Consider the following 24,157-nt stretch of genomic DNA (forward strand, 5'->3'; position numbering starts at 1 on the left):
CGGGCCATACTTTGCCCACCCCTGTGTTACAGTGTAACACATTGGAACTAACATGTTTGAAAAAAGAAAAGGAGTACTTGTGGCACCTTAGAGACTAACAAATTTATTAGAGCATAAGCTTTCGTGAGCTACAGCTCACTTCATCGGATGCATTTAAATGCATCCGATGAAGTGAGCTGTAGCTCACGAAAGCTTATGCTCTAATAAATTTGTTAGTCTCTAAGGTGCCACAAGTACTCCTTTTCTTTTTGCGAATACAGACTAACACGGCTGCTACTCTGAAACCTGTCATGTTTGAAAAGTCTTTAGTATGGACTAGGCAGTTTAATATTTAGACTTTAGCTTGACCAGTGTAACATGTGTCAAAGGCAGGGTGTCTTATCTGCAGTTGACTTCTAAAATATGTTAGCTGACATGCTAACAACATACTTCTGAATTAGAGTTTCAGCAGAATGAGCTGAAGGTGTAAACCACAAATGCTTTAACGTTGCTAGTGAAGACATGCCCTATATCTACGCTTGAAATGCTACAGCGGCACAGTTGCACCACTGTAACAGAGTAGACACTGCCCTTGCTGTAGTTAATATATATCCCTGAGAAGAGGTAGCTAAATCAACTGAAGAACTCTTCTGTCAGCCTAGTGCTGTCTGCACTGGGGATGAGGTCAGTGTAGTTAAGCTGATGAAAATTTTCAGCACAGACCCGTCCTGGTGATGCTGGCTTTGAGTATTGTGGCAGGGTCAGCTTCTACAGCTCCCTTCTGGACAGCTCTCTCATAGAGTGCTGACCCTCTGGACTTTGTCCATGGAAGCCCAGTTCCTACCCATGCCACTGACCTGGAGTCAGAGACACTGTCAAACCTGTGCAAAATAGCTGGATGTTAAATGGCAGCTGCTGGCAGGATAAGGGCCTCTGGGGAGGAAGAGCAGCTGTCCTGCATGAGTGTCTGACGTCTGTATGTAAAGCAACCCTGTCTATGCCTGGCAGGTCTCACAGCTCGGCATAAATATTCCACCTCTCTCTCTGACCAAGAGTTCAGTGCACCTCTCCGTTTCTATCCCATGACATTCTATAGAGCCCAACCAGCAGGTGCCTAGAATAGGACAGGCCCAACAAAGAAAATAACAGAACGCCACTAGCCATCACCTTCAGCCCCCAACTAAAACCTCTCCAATGCATCATTAAGGATCTACAACCTATCCTGAAGGATGACCCATCACTCTCACAGATCTTGGGAGACAGGCCAGTCCTTGCTTACAGACAGCCCCCCAACCTGAAGCAAATACTCACCAGCAACCACACAACAGAACCACTAACCTAGGAACCTAGCCTTGCAACAAAGACCATTGCCAACTGTGTCCACATATCTATTCAGGGGACACCATCATAGGGCTTAATCACATCAGCCATGCTATCAGAGGCTCGTTCACCTGCGCATCTACCAATGTGATATATGCCATCATGTGCCAGCAATGCCCCTCTGCCATGTACATTGGTCAAACTGGACAGTCTCTACGTAAAAGAATAAATGGGCGCAAATCAGACGTCAAGAATTATAACATTCAAAAACCAGTTGGAGAACACTTCAATCTCTTTAGTCACTCGAATACAGACCTAAGAGTGGCTATTCTTCAACAAAAAAAAACTTCCAAAACAGACTCCAACAAGAGACTGCTGAATTGGAATTATTTTGCAAACTGGATACAATTAACTTTAGGCTTAAATAGAGACTGGGAGTGGATGGGTCATTACACAAAATAAAACTATTTCCCCATGTTAACCCCCCCCCCCCCCCGCACTGTTCCTCAGACATTCTTGTTGACTGCTGGATTTGGTCCACCTTGATTATTGCCACTAAAGGTTTTCTTCCTCCCTTCTCCCCACCCCCCCGCTGGTAATAGCTCATCTTAAGTGATCACTCTCCTTACAGTGTGTATGATAAAACCCATTGTTTCATGTTCTCTGTGTGTGTATATAAATCTCCCCACTGTATTTTCCACCAAATGCATCCGATTAAGTGAGCTGTAGCTCACGAAAGCTTATGCTCAAATAAGTTTGTTAGTCTCTAAGGTGCCACAAGTACTCCTTTTCTTTTTGCAAATACAGACTAACACGGCTGCTACTCTGAAACCTAGAATAACTATGGATTTCTGGGGTTGTAGAAGTTAGAGTGCTGCCCTCATTGGCTACATGAGAGAGGTGAACGCAAAATCCTGTTAACCAGTGCTCTGTTCTGACTTGCTCATGCAGGTTCCTAGGGTGCTGTATTTGAGTGTGGTGAGGCAGGGTTCAGGTTATTTGCACAGCCAGCTCTTGTGTTCCTAAAACAATGCCAGGTAATGTGAGTGGGTGCTTGTTTTCTTTAGCTGTTTAGTGCAAATTTTATAAGCTGTCTGAACTGCCGTTCTGTAGAGTGCAGGGACTGCTTCAGGCCTCAGGGGCACAGCACACCCCAAAGAAAGGGAGCAGGAGGAGCCTCAGTCTCCTATGTACCAGGCAGCGTGGACTTTGAATGGCACAGCCCTTCTCTTGTTTCAGAGTAGCAGCCATGTTAATCTGTATTTGCAAAAAGAAAAGGAGTACTTGTGGCACCTTAGAGAGTAACAAATTTATCTGAGCATGCTCGGGGGGGTCACATAACTAGTTAGCATGCCAGAGTCTCGTTCGTTATCAGAATTAACCAGACAAATCGCTCCACCAACTAAGAACGGCTATGCACCACCACGCACAGAATCGAGAAAGAGCTATCAATCTGTCAATCCTTTCCGTGTCCAGGCCAGGTGAGGTTTCCCGTGTTGTTGTCCTAGTTATGCGACCCGCCCCCCCCCCCCCCAGCATGCTCAAATAAATTTGTTAGTCTCTAAGGTCACAAGTACTTCTTTTCTGTTGATGTAGGATAGTAAGTATCCTTTTTTATAGATAAGGAAACCAAGGCAGAGGTTCAACGATTTGCATGAGGTCACAGAGGGGGCGATGTGTGGTTAGAAATCAGGTCTGCTTGGCTCCCAGTCCGGTGCCCCATCTGCTAGATTATGCTTCATCCCCAATCTAATTTGGGTGGTAAGGGGAGGGCAGGACAGTACCTTAGGGAGCAACAAGGTGTCGCCTCTGGCTCTGTCATGTGGGTGAGTGTTGAATGGGCCCCATAGTGAGGGGACTGGGGGAAGAATCAATCTGATACTATAAATAGTTTTCCCAAATCAGTTTTCCAAGTATCCTCAAACAAATGTGGAATTAAATCCCTTGCTGCAAGCTGCTGTCCACTGTGACACCATTTCTATTTGGAAATGATCTCCCCACACTCCCCCCGCCCTGGCTTTCCAGTGTGAGTGTTTCCTAATAGGAGTCGTTCTCCTTATTGTCCTCTTGCTGCTGGTACCGGAGGGGTTGACACTTGAGGTGTAGTTGGGCAGTAATGATATCATAAATCACAATAGAAAAGAATACAGCTGTAATTTTATAAAACTCTAGCACCTTTCTGAATGATGAATAGTTCCTCCCTTCTGCTGCAGAATACTATGTTTGGATAGTAGTTGGCTGTGAAGAAAGAGTCTGTTGTCAGTGTAACACTTCAATGGAAACCTTTATAGACTTTGAAGGATGGAATCCTTAAACATTACGGAGTTGTAAGTGAGACACTTGCTCCTCAAAACATTTCAGGCAGCTTGGATCCCCTCATCCTCCTTGGGTGTTTCCTGGCTCTGTAGACTATTAGGGATTGTTGTGAGAGGTCTCTCTTTTGGCTGAGTTTTGGGCAGTCCTAAATCTGCAAGTGAGTGCTGATGGAAGCAGGGGGAAAAGGGGCTACTGGGTTGTGCATGTTGATTTTGGGATTTGGTGGACTATTGCCTACCCAGTGCTGACAGTAACAGGACCAGAGAGAGCCTCTTTCCTGTGGAAGTCAGTGGAGCTACTCAGGTACTGAACTATTAAAGTATCTGAGGACCTTTGACCTTTTTGCTATATTTAAAATGTTGCTCACTGGACTAGCCTCATAAGCATTGCCTCATTTTCATGAGGGTCCTGTAGGTGTTTTGTGCTAATATTTAAACCGTTTAAGGACACGGTTTGATGCATTAAATCCAAACAGATTTCCATACCATTGTTAGTAATAGCACCCGGATTATTCTGAAATTGATTTTACATGGTCCCTTTAAAGCACAAGTACCCTCACATAAAAGTTACATGTTTCATAACAACTAAGGGATTCCAAAGATATCTTCTGTTAAATCTTCATAAGCATCAGGATCTGCTGCATAGATTCTGCAGAGAAGCGTTTGTATAAATAAACACTTCTTCAATTCCTAGAGGAAAGGGAAACTTCTCTAAGTGATATGGTCTCTGGGATGCCACTGGGCAGGTCATATGGGTGGGAGGGGGAAGGAGAGAGCATTAACCTCCCATGGGTTGGACTACAAATAACCCTACTTTCAAACAAACCCAGCTGCTGGGTTTCAGCAGTGTCTCCAAGTTCGAATCCCGGTTGATTTCTGCACATAAGGATACAGACTTGCTGCTCAAGGAGAGGTTTCAGAGTAGCAGCCGTGTTAGTCTGTATTTGCAAAAAGAAAAAGGAGTACTTGTGGCACCTTAGAGACTAAAACATTTATTTGAGCATAAGCTTTCGTGAGCTACAGCTCACTTCACAAAAGCTTATGCTCAAATACATTTGTTAGTCTCTAAGGTGCCACAAGTACTCCTTTTTTCTTTTTGCTCAAGGAGATGCTCTGAGTTTCAGCAAGTGTATAAAAAGTCAGTTCAGAACAGGAGCTGGTTATTCTAGTTAACTCTGGTTATTGGCCTTCCCCTACCCCTTCCCATTTATAACAGTCTTAAATATGTGACTAACAGCAAAAGCCGAAACTACAGTGCAAGGAAGTACAGTATTTTACACCCTGGCGGATGATGCAAGTCAAAACAAAGCCTTAGTTGTTTTGGCCCCATTTGAATGCCCTAAAAGCTCACTTGCTTCGAAGCCATCCTTTTAAATCAAACCTCTGAGCCTGGAGGGGTGTGTGTGTGTGTGGGGAAGTTATGGGCAAGTTTTGAAAAGTTTGTTCTCTAATTCCTCTCAGCATGGGGCTGGTGAGACTCAATGGAGGAGGGGGAACAAAGGAGTGGTAGTTGAAGATGAGTGCTACACATAGGTAGGGAGTGGAGAAGCTAGGGTAGCTGAAGATGAATGCTACACAAAGCCAAGACTGGTGCCTCGGTGGATATGGAGCCTTTTACCCCCAGGTCATTGGATCAATGCAGACCAAGTTAGTAATGACTGAAAGCTGTTAACCATCTGGTGGGTAATATCAGTCCCATTCTCGGAGGACGGATGTCCACTCCACAAGTGTAACCATCCAATATGGCACTTCCGGCATCCCTATTCTTTTTATTATTTTTTTTCCTTTTAAATTCTCAGCAGAGTGCCCAAAAATTGAATAGACACGGAGAATGAACCACCTGATTGCATGCTGCTTTGTGATGTAATACAGATCCCTTGACTGAGTTCTGATTTGATCAGTCGGCCACTGTATCTGTGTCCAACATACTCTCTTGTCCTTTATGGATAAAGCAGTGGAGGTGATGGGAAGACATGTACAGGATGCATAATCTCCATTGTGATGCTTCCTGTTTTTGATAGCAGTGTGGGAAAATAATGGTCTGCAATTCTGGCTTCCACTAATCAAATCCCTCTGGCTCTATAACAGAAGGGATGTAAAATGCTGCTGCTCAGCTTCTTGTCACTTATAATCGGTGTCTCAATCAGACAGAGTGGCAGTAGTGTGACCTGACTTTCAAAGTGAAAATTCAGGACACGGGTAGCAGGGGGACAGCTGTGTGTTACCTGGCCTTCCTGTCCCCTCCCAGAAGCAGCATAGCAAGGCTAGTAGCATCTCTGAAGAGAGTTTACAAAGACAGTTGTTTTTGTAAACCTGTCCTGGCAGCTAGAGCAGCCCTTGAAACCTGTGAAATTCTTGTATTTCTGGGTCATCTGGCTACCATCTTCCTATTCCTAGTGGGGAAGGGTTCAAAGGCTCTGGGAGTCTTTCAAGTTAAAACCAGAACTCTACATCCGTGACAGGAGATGTGCTGTCAGAGCAACAGAGTAAGAGCAGGTGCAAATTTTTTATGGAGCCTAAACCAATATTCATCAACTTGGTTTCCTTTCTCCTAGGGCAGAGAACTTTTTCCCTTTTTCCCCTCCCCAGTTCTTCACACCAATAATAATAATAATTGCTAACACAGACGCAATCTTGTAAACTTAGCCTGCCTTACAACCTGAGAGAGAGAGAATTGGTTTACTTGGCTTAAAGCCACGGACGCTAAGTGAACCTATCATAGGATTCTTAGCCACATAGGAGGAAAGTCTGGTTTAGTTTGTGTTTTATTAATGTAATCCAAGCATGGATAACAGTTGCAGCATGTGCTCTCAGGAGAGGCCAACTAAAAGATTTCATTTTCTAGTCCTCTCTTCATAGCTCTTGAAGTGGTAGAACTGCTCAGAGCCAAGGCAGTTCACTGTCTCTCTCTCAGCCAGCTGCTCAAGAGATCTGATGTCAAACTGAACATGGCTATTGTAACATTGATCTGATTCCGGGTGGCCAGAAGCACTCCCATCTCTGCAATGGAAAAGAGGGTTGGGTTGTTCATGGCAACCCACGATATGGAACAGATGGCTCCACTGGTAAAGGATGGATGTTCCTGTGCAATATTTGTCTGACCTTGTGTGAATATGTCAGGTTTATGTCACGCATCCGGTTGCATCCTAGTAATAAAGAACCACTGAGAGGGCACCAGCCGTGCAGCATGTAGCTCAGTGCCTTGGTTGAGAGTCTCCATTGTCCTTGCACTTACTGTGGATTAGTGTTGCATGTTTCCAGTAAGGTTGCTGTGTTTTTCAATTACATTTTTGTGATGCAACCTCAGACATGTTGTTGTTTCCTGGATTTTGCTGGTCTGTGTCCAACTTTCACGCTATTTATTTAAACAAAGAGGTGCCAGAAGTTTGGTATTTGTGAAACTCTGATGGATTCTGTTCACGTGCCAAAAGTTTGGGGAAAATAGTAAAAATCTGAATTGTGAACATCATTTTGAGCAAAACCCTCTTGGTTGCAGCAGAACTAGAATCTTTCTGTTCTGAGAGGCAGCTGGGAAAGACCTTGCAAGGCACTGAGCTCCCATCACTTGGTATGGAGGGGGGCGGCTCAACATCTTGCAGAATCTAGCCCCCAAGGCCCTGGTGATAGACAATTAACTGTTTCAGAGTAGCAGCCGTGTTAGTCTGTATTCGCAAAAAGAAAAGGAGGACTTGTGGCACCTTAGAGACTAACAAATTTATTTGAGCATAAGCTTTTCGTGATACTCAAATAAATTTTAGTCTCTAAGGTGCCACAAGTCTTCCTTTTCTTTTTACAATTAACTGTGTAATTGCTAGCAAGAAGCAGCAAAGGTACTTTCCAGTGGTTTAAGGGTCAGCGTAGCTTTTGAATAGCGAATGAGGCAGGTGCATGACAAGCAGGTAGTGATGACACTTCATAAATAAGAGATTTTTGTTTTCTTTTTAAAATGGAAATTGGGGAGGAGCAAAAGTTTGTGGGGTTTTTGCTTCAAAACATGTAAGCTGGAGTCATGTTTATGTGATTCAAATAGCTAGAGGCTTGATTTAAGCAATAGAATTATGCAAAAAAGGGCTGTATCCCATTTAAAAAAGTGTATTAATTACTGGAGAATGCTGACTTGAATTTCTAAACTTTTGTGGCAGATGAGGATGAAATGTATTGTTATAAATGTGTTGTCCAAAGTATCTGTAATAGCAGCATTTAATTATGCTGGTAAAATGCTCCAAAAAGTTTCTGAAGGTTCAGTCAAACACAGACAGCAAATCTATTGGATTGTCAAATGTGAACATAGTTGCTCTCCTGTGCAAACTGACATTTTGGGAAAATAAGGAGTGTGTTAGATGGGGGCGAGTGGGTGAAAATGAAATGAACAGCAGTTTATAGACACCATCAGAGACTATTTCAGAATGTAGCATGCCACCTTTTCCATAGGGATTTGCTTATGGCATAATGTGAGAGGGTATCTCATCATTGACAGAAACTAAGCGGATACAGCAGTATTGTTAAAGTGTGTGTGTATGCATGTGTAATGACTGAGATGGGTTTAAATGTGTTCTGTGTTCTGCTGCCTACGAACAATTCAAAAGGGCAATAGTCTACATAAAGCAGCTGTCCACTCAGGGTTAGAGGACACATTCTTCTGTTTAGTGACTCCCTGTATCATCTGCTTTTTTGAAAGTTTGATGCGATAAACTGCTTCAAAGAAACCTCAGCTGAGATTGGCATGGGCCTGGTAGATTTGGGGGCTCAATGCTGACTGCTACCAGAATATAAAGATTTTTTTATTTCTATTGGTGTTAGATTTTAGTAAACCCAAATTTGGCGCCTAATTTCAACCAGCAGCCTTCTTTCTACACTGCATACAAGCCCTAAGTATGAAGCCTACTGTGCCAGGATGTCCCATGGGATAAGCAAAGGTCTGATGTGTATTTCCCACACAGGTGTCACTCCACTTGTGCATGAATGCACCACATTCTCCTTTCTGCGGGGAGCTTATCGGTCTGGAATCTGGGCCTCTGCTCCTTGTTGCCTTGTTAAAGGTTTCTTCCCTCCTTGCCTGGTTTCTAGAATTTTGTCAGTCAGCGTTGCCCTTCTGCCTGCAGTCATTTCTCTCGCTGTTGTTGTTTGTTACCTCATACTGCGACAGAAGCTCAGCTGAAGCACACCTGTGGTGATGGCAAAGGCAGTGGGGTTAGAGTGGAGCATATGTCACAAAAGATCAGGCCTGATTCATTCTGTGACTGTCCCCTCCTGCTTAGCTAATCCCATGGGACCTGAGAGGGAGAGGGGTCCCTCAAAGCAAACCCTTAGACTCCTGCACTGAAGGCAGATAAGGAGATCAAGTATCCCTGCTTTTCTCCAAGCAATAGTGCCCTTGGTGGACCTTCTCAAATGCATGTTTAAGGAGTCTAGATGGGAGGTGACCCATGCTCTAGTTCACCAGTTGGCTTCACCACATCTGGCTAGGGCCCAGGTAGATAGACTGGCCAACATGGGAAGCATCCATCCAGGCCAAAACCTGAAGCAAGGCACTGTTGGGAGTAGGGGTCTGAAAGCCCCCTGTTTTGCTATGGCTTTAGTATTCCCTCATTACTCTTTGAAAGGGAGAGTGCCTCCTCCATCTCATGAATGAGCTAGAGAGTTCTAGAAAATGAAGGGAAAGTACTATCTTTAGCCAGAGAAGACACAAAAGAGGTATACGGGTCTGAGGTCTGAGATCGTGTTTACTCTTACAGTCCAGCACTCCCTCCTCTGCAAGTCTGTGGTGGTTGGGAACTCGTTTGGTCTCCTGGACTGATTCCCTGGTGGACTTGCACATCCAAGTGTGCAAGCGGTGGAAGGTGTCATGGTCCTCAAGCAGTGTTGGGCCATTCAGGCAATACGGTGGTGTCATAAACACACAAGCAGGATGATGCCAGGAGCAAGAAGCTAGCATGAGAAGCCATGATGATGATGGACTGGTCAGAAGACTACTTACTATCGCTCAGGACTCCCCTGGCTGGCATGCTCAATCCTTAAACAGACAGCCTGAGTCAAAAGGCGCTCCCAGAGGAATGGGAGGTGAATGGAGAAGTTACATCAAGTCTACAAACCTTGGGGCAAATTGTCAATGGGTCTGTTTGCGACAGCCAAGAATGCTAAGTTCTCTGGCTTTCTAGTCATTGCAAAGAGGACCTGATGACCACTCTGTTCCTTGTTCCTCTATTATGGTAGCTTGTAGAGCCTTCTGCTGAGATCAGGTTCCCATTGTACTGGGCACTTTACAAGCTCAGGGCAAGTCCCTAACAGACAAGAAGTAGAGAATGTATACCTGGGACCCAGAGAAATTCAAGGCAAAGCTGATGTGCTAGGACACTCCAGAACTGGAAGAAACTGTTAATGTTACCTCTGCCTTTCTGTAGATTTGTAATGTCTGTTTGCAAACAATCGCCAGTACTTTGTATTTAAAAATAATTGTCCTCAGTCACACTGGAACATTTATACGCAATGTGCGAACTCTCTTGTCAGTGCCGTAATGACATACGGCATGGCACATCTGTGCAGATCAGGTGGCATTTGGCTTCAATCCGGTGCCTGGTTTGATTTCCTGAGGCCATCCAGCTTTTACTTGATGATGGATCAATGGGTCTGATTCTCATCTAGTGTACAGCAGTGTGAATGAGGCATGGGTCTATTGAAGCGAATGGAGTAACATCTCTAAGTGAGGAAAATCAAGCCCAGTGTAAGTGGAGTTCATCTTTCTCAGACATTTAATCATGCTAACTTTCTTTGCCCTATTTAAATTTCATGGCATTTAGTCCTGTTTCATTCCCTTTCTGCACATGTAGTTTAAAAGGTGATAAGGAGCTTGACTGCCCAGCTCGAAACGGAGTCAAACAGCTGCCACTCATTTATTTAGCATTTTTGATCACTGTGTCCAACAAAGTTATTTGATACTCAGTTATCAGTGCAAGTACATAGTAAAAGTGCACTAAATTTGTTTTTTATTTCTAAGTGTACATTACAGGTGTTAAATATATAAAACACAGATGATGTACCTATTTTTTTCTTTTTATGACTCCTGCTGTATGTCTTGTATTTAAATGGAACAGCAGCTGCTCCTTCCTTCCCCTCCTCCCCAGCATTATTTTATGATCAGTTTGCTCCTTGCTGGCAGAAAGATGACAGTCCTGTCATGGAAGGGGGTGGGAGGACACGGTCCAAGCTAACAGAAGCAGCAGCAGCATTTGGTGCCTGCAGCCATGTCTTCTTATTTTAAATTAAATCCATTTATTGGTGCTGGAACAAAATTATTGTATCACCCTTGGTTCATATTCAAAAGGTTAGAATTTTCGTTCTATGCATCCGATGAAGTGAGCTGTAGCTCACGAAAGCTTATGCTCAAATAAATTTGTTAGTCTCTAAGGTGCCACAAGTACTCTTTTTCTTTTTGCAAATACAGACTAACACGGCTGCTACTCTGAAACCTGTCAGAATTTTCGTTCAGTATCGAAATGAGTGGAGATATGCAAACTATGTAATGGGTGGAAAAACATACTCTATCATGAGATATGGAAACTAGAGACCTGATCCAAAGCCCATTTAAAAAAAAAAAGGTAATCTTGGGTTTGTTTGTTTGTTTGTTGTTAACAGAACTGTTGATGATAGGCCCTGTCTTGTTCCATTGAAGTCATGGGGAGTTGATGGCACCTTGCTGCTTAGTAACTGAAAAAGCTGCATACATTGGTGAACTTTTTTCTTCTTCGCTTTCATTTTCTTTTCTTCCCCATGAGAACTTGCAGTGTGAGGTTGTTGCTATTTGATTTCTTCACCTCTTTCACTTATCAATTTCCCATCCAAAAAAGGAGAGAAACTGACCCCCAGAGGCAGAAGAATCAGGAGCAGTAGGGTTAGCTGACAAATAACCTTCCTACCCCCAAACAAAACTCTCTGTGGCAGACGTTGAATGCTTGCTTTACTGGATGCCTGCTAGGCTGAATGTATTAGTCAATGGTGTGACATTGCACTCCATATGTTTTATGGAAATATGCTTATAAGTGTGAATATGGTGTGACTGGAATATGCTTTATGCAAAAGGTCTTTTGTAAGATATCATTACAAAGCTTATAATCTACTGAATGAAAAGGAGTACTTGTGGCACCTTAGAGACTAACAAATTTATTAGAGCATAAGCTTTCGTGAGCTACAGCTCACTTCATCGGATGTATTGCTTATGCTCTAATAAATTTGTTAGTCTCTAAGGTGCCACAAGTACTCCTTTTCTTTTTGCGAATACAGACTAACACGGCTGCTACTCTGAAATCTACTGAATATATTCCTCCTATTTGTATGTATGTATCATTCTTGTATCTGATGCTAGAAATATGAAAAAAGAAAAGGAGTACTTGTGGCACCTTAGAGACTAACAAATTTATTAGAGCATAAGCTTTCGTGAGCTACAGCTCACTTCATCGGATGCATTTGGTGGAAAAAAACTAAAAAAAAAAAAAAAAGCTGTAGCTCACGAAAGCTTATGCTCTAATAAATTTGTTAGTCTCTAAGGTGCCACAAGTACTCCTTTTTCTTTTTGCGAATACAGACTAACACGGCTGCTACTCTGAAACCTAGAAATATGAAGTATAACTCTGAGGTCCTATTGTAATTATGCAAATTGTGGGCCATTAATGGTGGTTTGGAAGCTTGATGGCTCCCATTCACTAGGTCAATTGTATGTAAATGGCTCTGTTTACTTGCAAACCTTCCTGGGTGCTAGTGGGCCAGCCCTGGAAGAATGGAGCCTGGGGACTCACAGGACATGTGACCGTGTCACCCGATACTAGAATCCATCTTAAACCTGGTCCTTTTCCATTTAGAAGGGATGGGGGGGACTTGGAGACACAAAAGATTCCTGCCTTGTGCCAAAGCTATAAAAGGGGGTGGAACAGAACAAAGGGGACTGCCAGTCGTGAGAGAACCCCTAGTTACCACCTGAGCTGGAACTAACAAGGACTGTACCAGGGAAAGGATTGGGCCCCGACTAAGAAGAAGTCTAGTCTGTGAAAAGAGCAGGAGTATTTGTGGCACCTTAGAGACTAACAAATTTATTTGAGCATAAGCTTTCGTGGGCTACACCCCACTTCATTGGATGCATAGAATGGAACATATAGTAAGAAGATGTATAGATATATGCATACAGAGAACATGGAAAAAGTGGAGTAAGAGACTAGCCAATTAAGATGAACTATTATCAGCAGGAGGAAAAAAAACTTTTGTAGTTGGCTCATTTAGACAGTTGACAAGAAGGTGTGAGAATACTTAATACGGGGAAATAGATTCAATATGTAATGACCCAGCCACTCCCAGTCTCTGTTCAAACCGAAGTTAATGGTATCTAGTTTGCATATTAATTCAAGCTCAGCAGTTTCTCATTGGAGTCTGTTTTTGAAGCTTTTCTGTTGCAAAATTGCCACCGTTAAGTCTGTTACTGAGTGGCCAGAAAGGTTGAAGTGTTCTCCTACTGGTTTTTGAATGTTATGATTCCAGATGTCAAATTTGTGTCCATTTCTTCTTTTGTGTAGAGACTGTCCGGTGTGGCCATTGTACATGGCAGAGGGGCATTGCTAGCACATGATGGCATATATCACATTGGTAGATGTTCAGGTGAACGAGCCCCTGATCACGTGGCTGATGTGATTAGCTCCTATGATGGTGTCACTTGAATAAATATGTGGACAGAGTTGCATCGGGCTTTGTTGCAAGGATAGGTTCCTGGGTTAGTGTTTTTGTTGTGTGGTTGCTGGAGTGTATTTTGGAACATCTCTGAGGGTGAGCTATTACCTGTATCAGTTTCTTAATGTATTTGGCTTAGACTTGCGTGTTTTTTTGCTTTATTTTGCTTGGTGACTTACTTTGTTCTGTTTGTTATTACTTGAAACCACTTAAATCCTATTTTTATAGTTAATAAAATCACTTTTGTTTATTAATTAACCCAGAGTAAGTGAGATGTATCTGGGGGAGCAAACAGCTGTACATATCTCTCCATCAGTGTTATAGATGGTGGACAATTTATGAGTTTACCCTCTGTAAGCTTTATACAGAGTAAAATGGATTTATTTGGCGTTTGGATCCCATTGGGAGCTGGGTTTCTGGGTGCTGGAGATAGGTGACCTGCTGAGCAGTTTTTGGTTAAAGTCTGCAGCTTTGGGGGCATGGACCAGATCTGGGTCTGTGTTACAGCAGGCTAGCGTGTCTGGCTCAACAAGGCAGGGTTCTGGAGTCCCAAGCTGGCAGGGAAAACGGGCCCAGAGGTAATTCCAGCACATCGGGTGAAAGTCCCAAGGGGTTCTTTGTGACTGAACCCGTCACAAATGGTTAATACAAAAGGTTATTAAGGTGAAGGAGCAGTGCTAGAAACCTAGTACCGTGCTCCCTGATCATGCCTGATCCCTACTTGAGCAGGATATCCTACCTATAGGCCTCTGTGTTAGTAGGAATCTGCTCACATTGATCCCTCAGTCTCTGGAAGAGGGAATCTTTCTAGCACTCCCTTTTACTTCTGCACCTCCTGGCGTCTGTGATGGAGGTGGAGACAAACCCATGCTCTTTCCCAAGCCTCTGTTTTTTGGTTTATCTTTTTTGTGCCCAACTGCAATACTTACTTGTGCTCCTACTCATAGTTTCCTCAAAGCAGCAGCATGAATCAGTAGTTCTTGTCTACATGATTGGGGTGAGGAGAGGTTGATTGGCATAGCTATTCCAGTAATAATTTAGTTATTCTGGAATAACTCCATCACATGGACACTCTATTCTGGAATAACAGTGATTTTATTCTGGAATAACTAGTCTGCTTTGCGAGTGGAGTAATTATTCTGTATAAAGTCACTCTTCTTGGAATAGTATCAGTAAGGGGAACTATTCTAGAATAGCTATCATGGAATAGCTTTGTCTAGGATTGAGCATTTCACCAGTTCAAAAATAATTAGTCAATTGACCGGTTAAATATTGTCAAAAATGGTCCAATAGTTCAAAGCAGTAACTTATTAGAAAAGTAAAGAGAAACAAAGAGTAAGTCTTTATGATTTCAGTAGGTTTAGTCTGAGATACTTATGCCTAATTAAAAAAAATAAATTAACTTTACATTTTTCTTACGTTCTAAAAAATGAAAGAATAGCACCATGAAGCAATCAAAATGGTAGGCTGCTGCTTACATTAGGACATTCTTGCTGGAATATTTCACAATATTTGACCATGGTCAAATAATAGGCTGTCATTTGAGTGGTCAGTTGACATTATTTGATCTCTTTCCTTCCCCCCCCGCCCCCCTGAACGACACAAGTTTTACTGACGAAAAGCACCGGTGTGAACAGCACTTTGTCAGCAGACACGCTGTCCTGCCGACAAACAGCAGCTACACTGCACGCCTTTTAGCAGCATGGCTATAGCGGCACAGCTGTGTCACTAAAAGCTGCGTAGTATAGACAAAGCCTTAGTCTGCAGTAGTTATGCTGGTCAATTTTCTCATGTAGAGAAGTTCCTAGTAACTTGGTTCTGAACAGTAGGGATTAAAACTGGCTAGAATCTTGTTAATTTCATTCTATATCTTTTTAGGAAATCTGCGAGCAGCAGCAAGGTCATTGGAGGAGCTGCAGACTCAGAAAGGCAACACTGCATTGATTTGCATTGGGTTCACATTTAGACAGTTACTCTGGGAGTTATAAGGGCTAGAAACTGAAACTTTGTTTGTAAATTAAAGTTTCACTTCTGCAGAAACTCATGGCTTGAGTTCTTATGCTCACTGAGGAAAGCTTTCTACTTGCTCCTGGTAAATGTAGTACTCAAGCCCTGCTTTGAGGAAAGATGCTGAGAAATCGCTTCTGGTTATTTATGGGAGTCGTGTATAGAATGTTAGTATTTCTGAATGTGTCCTTTTAAAATAAGATTAGAGTTGCAGTAAGGGGGTTTTGCCAATGGGGGGGCAAGGGGTGGGAGGAGGGAAATGCATGGAGTTGAAAAGTAAGGCAAGAGAATAGGGAGAAAGGACTGAATCATTAAATGTGGGTGTCTCATATCTCACATACCAAATGTTCTCAGACTTTCATCCTGCATGACAGCAACCTGTGTGTCTGTTACCAGGGAAGTCTGCATACTGAAAAGAAATTCTAAGAACTTTTAATCATATTTTAAAGCAATGGATAAAGTTCATGTAAACACCATCTAAACACTGCATCTATTGTAGTTATGTGCAAAAAAAGGAAGTACATTAGAGCAATTCTGTTGCAAGTGACTAAAATATACATAAGTATGGCTATACTGTTACACTACAAAAATAAATCCATGGTAATTCATGTTTGTTCTAATTAAAGACTTGTAAGAGCAGTACATTTATTACTAAGTACATAATTACGTGATTCAAAATTCTGTACTAAATCCTTTACAGTTGTTGTGGATTCCACAGGCCAGACTGGTGAAACTGCTTTCTAAACTGTGCCCACAAAATGCATGCACGCATCGGCTTAGTGGACATGAGGACAGGCCCGGCTATGCTGGTGTCAGATTATATATTCCAAAATAAGGGTCTGGGCCCATTTCACAGGCATTTTTTATGTTGCTTTGAAAATTTGGTTTCTAAGCCCCTATTTTGAGTTAAAAGTTGCCTACTCTATAGGCCAGACTCTCAGCTGTGTCTGGTGTCAGCTGGGTGCAGCTGAGAAGGGAAAATACAAAGGCACTGCTTGTGATTCCCTAATTTTGGGGCAGTTCTCCTCCACTAGACTAGAGGCTAGTACACCAGCAGAGCACAACTGGAGTGCAGTAGTGCTCTGTCCACGTCTCTCTTTTCCTCAACACAACCCCTGTGCAGGGGTAATATGGGGAAAGTGCAACAGCTGTGTTTGCATTTCCTAACTTTTACATGTTTCACTGTAACCTCATTGTACTCATGATGTTGTAGTTTGCATAAGAATGTAACGTGCAATATAATCATCATTATGTATTTGTTTTGGTCTGTCTAGAATGTTTTCTAGCATTAGTCACAACTCCAGTGCTATGCCTGCGTGTATAGACGTGCATGCACTAGATTGCTCAAAGTATTTCTTAATATTTTAAAATATGTTTTAAGGAGACTTAAATTTGTTCCTTAAATTCAGCAGCAACTATGAAGTCAAAACCACTGGTTGAATGGTCTTCGTTGGAGATTGGCACAAAGTTAGGGAAAGTAACATTCATTGGCACTCAAGGTAGCTAATATATCTGCTCTGCACGCACAGAGCAGCTGGTTAGGGAATTGCAAAGGGCCAGCATCAGATCCACATTCACTAAATTGGAGGAGGCGATTATTACAACAAAATAACCACAAGTATATAACGAGCTTACTGTGTGCTTGCAACCTCTCAGGAAGTGTGGTTTATCTTCTATAACCAAATGACTGCGAATGATTTAAAAAACATAAACAAGAAAGGAAACACCCCTTTGGCTTAGTAGTTTTTTCTGCACGGTACATATTTTCCAAGTGTAATGAATACAGTGCGTGAAAACCTTTGCAAAGTTATCTGCACTATCCCATCTGCTCTTTTGCTCCATTGCCGTGTGTCTCTCTGTTAGAGCAGCATGAAACAAGCGTTTCCATATTTTCCTGGAGTTTTCCAAAAAAACAGTTTCATTAACAAGGTGATGCTTTGTTTTCCAGCATTCTCTTATGGAATGCTTGATTTTTGGAGAGAGGAGAAGCAGTTTTGCTTGGTGAAAACTGGCTTTCACTTATAGTGCATGCATATAAAACTACTGGCAAAAAATCATAGGGCCAAATTCTTGGCAGGTGTAAATTGGATTAGCTCCAATGGATGGAGCTTTGCTGACTTAAACCAGGTGAGGATCTGGCACTGTGTGTGGGCTGTGAATATTTCTCTCTCTCTCTCTCCAGATTTGAAGGACTATGCATCAAATAGCATGGTAGAATCTACAGATTTGTTGGTAGCTGAGGCTTTGTTTACAGTGTGGTGAAAATTATATGTTTTCCAGCTAAGTGCCCTTTCAGCCAAAAATACCCACAGCCTGGTAAGCTGTCCTACCCCCAAAGGGAACAGACGCTGACTAAGAAGTGTGCTAATCTATCTAGAGGAAAGGTCAGGGCACTGCACAGGGCCAGAAAGTGAGGGGGAGGAATATTTACAGCAGAGAATTGAAGAGCGGAGCTCATGAAAACTAACTTCCAGATTCCCATGCTTTGCAACGCAACTAATCACAATATGCAGTATAATTGTGGGGAGATGCATAGATCCTGGATCTAACTTCCATAAATCCATATTGATCACTTCTGGGGATGGAGATTCCCACTCTTCTCTGTGAGGGGAGCAAGTGGGGTGCCCCCTTTCCCAAATGTAATGGGACCCCATTTCTGTTAGACTTCATTCTCTCCTCCTCTATCACTGTTGGTGTGCTGTTGAATCATTGGCCAGTGGGCTACTTCGCTTCTCTTGAGTTGAGCTCCAGGCTGAGAGTTCTTTGCCAACATGACTTTGCTCTTTGGAGTTCTACAGCCTCTTTAAAACTTGGTGGCTATTTGTCTCTTAGACAAGGAGAACTCACTCCTGCTTTTAGCCATTGGGGGCACATTGAACAGGACTGAAGACAATGAAATTTCCTGATTTTAATTAACTTGTGTTCCTAGAGACCTGTGATTTATAAGTTCAGGTAACGAGGAAACGGAGAGTGGCTAAGGTGAAGCAATTGTCTGTGCTGTGACTCTTGTCCGCCAATTAAAATCTCTCGCTCTCGCCGCTTTTGTTTGCAGTACTGTGTGACTGCACTGCACTCCTGTTGTGAAATCTACGAGTAGAAGAACAAGCAACCTCTCGCTGTAAGGCAGCTTCCTGTTTACAGCACACAACGTTTTGATGAAACGATTAGTGGACCCTTAAGCAGCCTGTTAATCTGTTGAGTTTATTTTCTGCCTTTCCTCCAACTTTATTCTAATCAACCTAAGTCTAAATGAAAACAAACCATTATTTCTTTAATCACGGTGGCAGTGCAGGAGCCATAAATCGGGGAGACAGGTAACAGAGTGGCTATAGGAAACACAGATGAGTGGAAAAGGTTGGATTTTTCTTTAATGATATTTTAGCTGCTCAGTGACCCTGAATGTGCTAAACTTTCACACAGGAGGGATAAAAATTGAAAAGATTACCCAAGAAGGAAATCACTATCTTTATAAAACCACACACATTGATTCTTTTAACTGTGTGCAGGACACTCCGTCTCAGCTGCTTCCTTCTTCTCCATGCATGCCCTCCCCTTGCTACCTCTCAGGAATTGAAAACAGACTGTCTGAAGTGTTAATGGAGCAGAGTCCTTGTTCCATAGGAGATGTCAATGGAGTTTGGAGAGAGACAGAGACAAGTGGCTTTTATGTTCATAGTCAATAGACTGTAGGTACCTTTTCATTTTTCTTGGGCAAACAGGAACAAAGAAAGAATCAGAAACCTCATTGTTGCATTCCCAGATACTTTTCTTTAGACACAGATTTAAGCTCAGCAGCCGCATCCAAGAGAGAACTGGTGGAAGAGGACTGAACTACAAAATGTTTTTAAATGTAGGAAGGACGTGCGCTCTCTCAATTTTTTTTTTAATCACTTTTTTTTATTGTTAGAAGAGAGGGGAATGTGATCTGGGATTATTACAGGAGGCGGCTGGGAGCTGATGATTCCTAGGCTCTATTCTCTGCTCTGTCACATCTGTCTGTGCGTGATCTTGTATTTTCAAGAGTGTCCTCATTTTGGGCATGTCCATTTTTGACTGCTCTGCTTGGGACACCTAGGGCCTTGTTTGCAGAGATGTTAAGTACTCGGAGTTCTCCAAGATCACTGGGAGCAGTGTCTGCTCAGCGCTTTCAGACTCGAGGTGTGTCTCCTTTGAGCATCCAGAAAGGGAACATCCTAAATGTTGGCCTTAATTTCTGTCTGCTTCAATTCCTCAGTCTGTAGAATGTGGACAATAATACTGTTGTTCCCAATTTCCAGAGTTAGATTCATAGATATTAAGGTCAGAAGGGACCATTATGATCATCTAGTCTGACCTCCTGCACAACGCAGGCCACATAATCTCACCCACCCACTCCTGTGAAATACCTCTCACCTATGTCTGAGCTATTGAAGTCCTCAAATCGTGGTTTAAAGATTTTAAGGAGCAGAGAATCCTCCAGCAAGTGACCCATGCTACAGAGGAACTGGACTGAGTTCGAAAAACCTCCAGGGCCTCTCCAATCTGCCCTGGAGGAAAATTCCTTCCCAACCCCAAATATGGCGATCAGCTAAACCCTGAGCATATGGGCAAGATTCATCAGCCAGATACCCAGGAAAGAATTCTCTGTAGTAACGCCAATCCCACCCCATCTAACATCCCATCACAGGCCATTGGGCTTATTTACCATGAATATTTAAAGATTAATTAATTGCCAAAATCATGTTATCCCATCATACCATCTCCTCCATAAACTTATCGAGTTTAATCTTAAAGCCAGATAGATCTTTTGCCCCCCCCCCCTGCTTCCCTTGGAAGGCTATTCCAAAACTTCACTCCTCTGATGGTTAGAAACCTTCGTCTAATTTCAAATCTAAACTTCCTGGTGGCCAGTTTATACCCATTTGTTCTTGTGTCCACATTGGTACTGAGTTGTTGATGAGAGACTTGTAACGTCTTTGGAGGGTAAGTGCTATAAAAGGGCAATGTATTAATTAATTTTTTTAAAAATTCAAATCTCTCGTTACCAAGTGCGTTGATTACCGGGCCCTCACCTCCCCCAAGCTTGACCATTACATGCATATAATTGTGGGTGAGCTATGGGTGCTGGGCTGCAGTGTGTGTGTTTTGGCCCTTTCTTTTTGGAAAAGTATTGAAGCATCAAGGGTGATGTGACGAGGTCTTAGAGATTGTGCTCTCTGTAAGTACGTTTACACTGCAGACAGACACCTGCGGCTGGCCCTTGCTAGCAGACTCGGCCTTGTGGGGATTGGGTGAAGGGGGGCTGTTTAATCGCGGTGTAGATGTTCGGTATCGGGCTGGAGCCCAAGCTCTTGGACCCTTACACTTCACAGGATCTCTCAGCCCAAGCTCCAGCCCGAGAGCAATATATACTGCAATTTTATAGTCCTGCAGCCCTGCCCCGTGAGCCTGAGTTAGCTGACACGAGCCAGCTTCATGAGTTTTATTGCAGTGTAGACGTACCCTTAAGCTTTTATGAAACCCAGCTGTGGATCTCAGCAGAGCTGATAATCCTTTTGGCTCTCGTCTTCAAATCTCCTGAGTTCCATTGTTTCCCCAGGAGTAGGGAGGAATGCATTTTAGAGGTGCTCTGACCCCAAAGAAGTCCTGGAACATGTGAAATTCTGAATAGAGCAGCAGGACATCCTGGTAGGAGTGTGCCAAATCTAGGCAGTGCCTTCCTATTCCAGTGAAATCTCATCCTGTGGTGGGAGATGGAGGAAATGGAGTGGGGAAGGAAATAGTCCAGTGTGTGCATGCACACGTGCATGGGAAAATTTAAATAAGTTCAAATAAACACTAAGGATCTGAACTTCCACAGAGACACAGGCATGAAATCAGTGTAACTTCACTGAAATTCATGGAAATCAATTAGAGCAGAAATTCAGGCTTCAACCCTGCCAACACTTACGCATTTACTTACTTTTAAGCATACAAGTAGCCCTATTAAAGCCAATGCACTGGTCTTCAAAATTGGGGTCTAACTTTTGGGGGAGCCTAGAGTCCAGAACCAACCCTCTGTCCTTCAGTAGCTCCAGTAAGAGGTTTGAAATCTGGTGAGTACAGGGTTGCAATCATAAGTTTTCTCCAGTCTTTTCTTCTCAGTACATTTCCTCTGTAAACATCATATAAGTTCTGCTTGAGTGAAGGTTGTATTTTTTCCTTTAAAGCCATTTGATTTCCTGTCTTCTGTTCAGAGATTCTGCCTTAATGCTGGCAGGTGACCTGACAATATTCTGAAAACTGGATTTAAAAAAAAAAAGATTGATGCTTTCAACATTTCTTAAAAATTCCTTCACATTAGTCCATTTTAACAGCCAAGGCAATTTTCCACATGGTGGCTTTATGGAAATGGGCTGCAGCTCTTGCCAACCATGACTAGAACATTATAGGAAATGTATTTTCATGGAAGATTTGTTGCAATTGCCAAATGGGAAAAGGGGGTGGGGGTTTGTTCTGTTAATGGACAACTGCATGTCATGATGCAAATCCCTTCTATTAAATTAAATTGGCTGCATTTCCCATCATTGCCAACTCCTTGCTGAAACAAATAGTCACTGACACACTTCCCCACTATAAAGGTCCTGTGGATTGACATGGCAAGACATCCTATGCTGACATGGAGTGGGCAGCAAACACGTTTAGCTTGCTGGCTGAGATAAACTTATCAGGTACAAACAATCGGAATATTTCTGTGGGGTACCTTGTTCAAAGATGGAGCTAATGGAAATCAGCTTTTCAGATTGAAAACTTGTGAGCAGTGATATTTTATATAATACATAAATAAAAATTCAAATTAAGGCCCCGATTCTGTAAACATATTTGCATATGCCTAGCTTTAAGCCGCTACTTAAAGTGACGAATATGCTTAAGTCATGGCAGTTCAGGTGCCTTTGATGCTTGAAGATATATTCTTGGCTTGCATCCTCCACTGCAGTATTACTACAGATCAAGGTCTAATATTCCTTCACTATGAATAGCAGTGTTCAGTGCCTCAGCTGTGAAAATGTGATCCATGTTGAAACTTTGCCTCCCTCACAGAAAAATACCACTGCATGACTATTATTCTACACTGGCAAAATACCTCCTTGCCAATAGATAGATACACCAGATATGATATTTGGTGTTCAAATTCCACTGTTTAGTGGCAATGAGACTAGGGTGGTGAGCAGCATGAGGGTGCCAAGGTGAGAAAAGCAAACACATTTCCCACCTCCCCTCAACAGACCCCAGACTCCTATCCTGCAAAAAAGGATCGCTCAACATAGATTCTTAATTCCCATGCAGAGTCCCACTGACTCTGACTCATAGGTCCCAATGGACCTACAGCTGCTATAATTTAGTTTTCTTGCAACTCGACTGCAAACCTCTGTTTTCAGGAATTTAAAGCTGGACCATACAGTTTTATGTTGGCCTGAGACTGTCCATGCACAGTTTTTTTTTTTTTTTCTGTTAGCAAATTTGACTGAATTATTTAGGGGAAAAATTTAGAAGGTGGAATCTTCAGAAGCACTTAGCTTGGCCTGGCCCTGCTCTCATTGAAGTTGCTGAGTTTTGGGAATCCCACCCCAAATGTATAAATAGTTATTTATTATGTTTTTTAAATGATTTTTGGAGTTTAGCTTAGATAAGTGATAACTAAGGGAGGAAATGATAGCGGTCTGTAAAATCCTGAAAAAAACAGGGTCTCCCATTAGTAAGTAGAAAGTTTAATACAAACAAATTAAATTACTTTTTCTCACAACACACAAGTTACCTGTGGAACTCTTTGCCAAAGGATGTTGTGATGGCCAAAAGTATAACTGGGTTTTAAAAAAGAACGGGGTAAGTTAATAGATGCTAGGTCCTGAATGGCTATTTGCCAAAATTGTTGGGTGTAATCCTATGCCCCAGAGTGATCCTAAACCTCTGATTTTCAGATGCCAGGAAGGGAAGATGGGTGGATCACACTGGAATTGCCCTGTTCTGTACACTTCCCCCTGAAGTGCTGGTATGGGCCACCGTTGGAGACAGGATGTTGGGCAAGATGAACCATGGTGTGAACCAGTATGGCAGCTTTTGTGTTCTTACAGAGTTCTGTTTTTTGGTTTAATTTCATTCTAATAACCAGCCTGCTAGTTTTTAATGGAACCTAGGTAATTCTGATAACTAGCTGAGTATAGGAGAGAGGGGAATAGGAATGGCTAAGTAATACTAATTTAATATAATTAGCTCTGAGTGTACCATCGATGCAACACTTGACAAGTTGCCAAACTATTTCTCTCAGAAAAGTCTCTCGTTATGAGTCCCTTAATTCCTCACGCTGTACAGGAAAAGATTGCTCTAGCCCTGTTTGCTTACCAAGCAGAAAAACTGAGATGATCAATTAAAGTTGCACACTTTTGAACAGATGGCTGCATCATTTTTAATTAAGTGTGTATATTGGACTAATAGAGTTGGTATCTCTGATCAGGTATTACGTTGTGTCTAAAATTTATTTGCTTTTTAATCTTGCTCTTAGCATCATTCTGACAATGTTGCGATCTTCTACTGCATGTTCTCCTAGCCGTCTCCTATTTTAATGTGAGGGTCATTGTGTTAGATAAATATTTACAATAAAATGGGAAAGTTACCATGAAGGGCTCTCTGCCTCAGGGGATAGGGCACCTGACTGGCACTCAGAAGAGCAGGGTTCTATTTTGGGTGGCTTTGGGCAAATTGTTTCCCTCCTGTAACTCAGTTTTTAAAATGATGATGATAATACCTATTTCCTTTGTAAAGTACTTGATGATTTGAACTTGAGAAGTGCTATATGTGCAGATGACATCATT

The 24,157-nt window shown here is 42.4% G+C and overlaps 1 protein-coding gene and 2 long non-coding RNA genes across 4 annotated transcripts in view; 1 reads left to right on the forward strand and 2 right to left on the reverse strand.

Moving 5' to 3' along the window:
- Nucleotides 1-24,157, forward strand: part of HS6ST1 (heparan sulfate 6-O-sulfotransferase 1) — a 271,992-nt gene that overhangs the window by 20,096 nt on the left and 227,739 nt on the right. The window lies entirely within an intron of this gene.
- Nucleotides 2,609-24,015, reverse strand: LOC122455659. The gene is made up of 3 exons (XR_006274024.1): nucleotides 24,005-24,015; nucleotides 8,919-8,925; nucleotides 2,609-2,761 (listed from the first exon to the last, which is right to left on the reverse strand). It is a non-coding gene; the product is annotated as an uncharacterized LOC122455659 (long non-coding RNA).
- On the reverse strand, nucleotides 8,934-17,001 carry LOC122455660. Its single transcript, XR_006274025.1, has 3 exons — nucleotides 16,965-17,001; nucleotides 15,671-15,738; nucleotides 8,934-10,310 (listed from the first exon to the last, which is right to left on the reverse strand). It is a non-coding gene; the product is annotated as an uncharacterized LOC122455660 (long non-coding RNA).

Source organism: Dermochelys coriacea, chromosome 9, assembly GCF_009764565.3.
Source record: "Dermochelys coriacea isolate rDerCor1 chromosome 9, rDerCor1.pri.v4, whole genome shotgun sequence".
NCBI classification, from domain to species: domain Eukaryota; kingdom Metazoa; phylum Chordata; order Testudines; family Dermochelyidae; genus Dermochelys; species Dermochelys coriacea.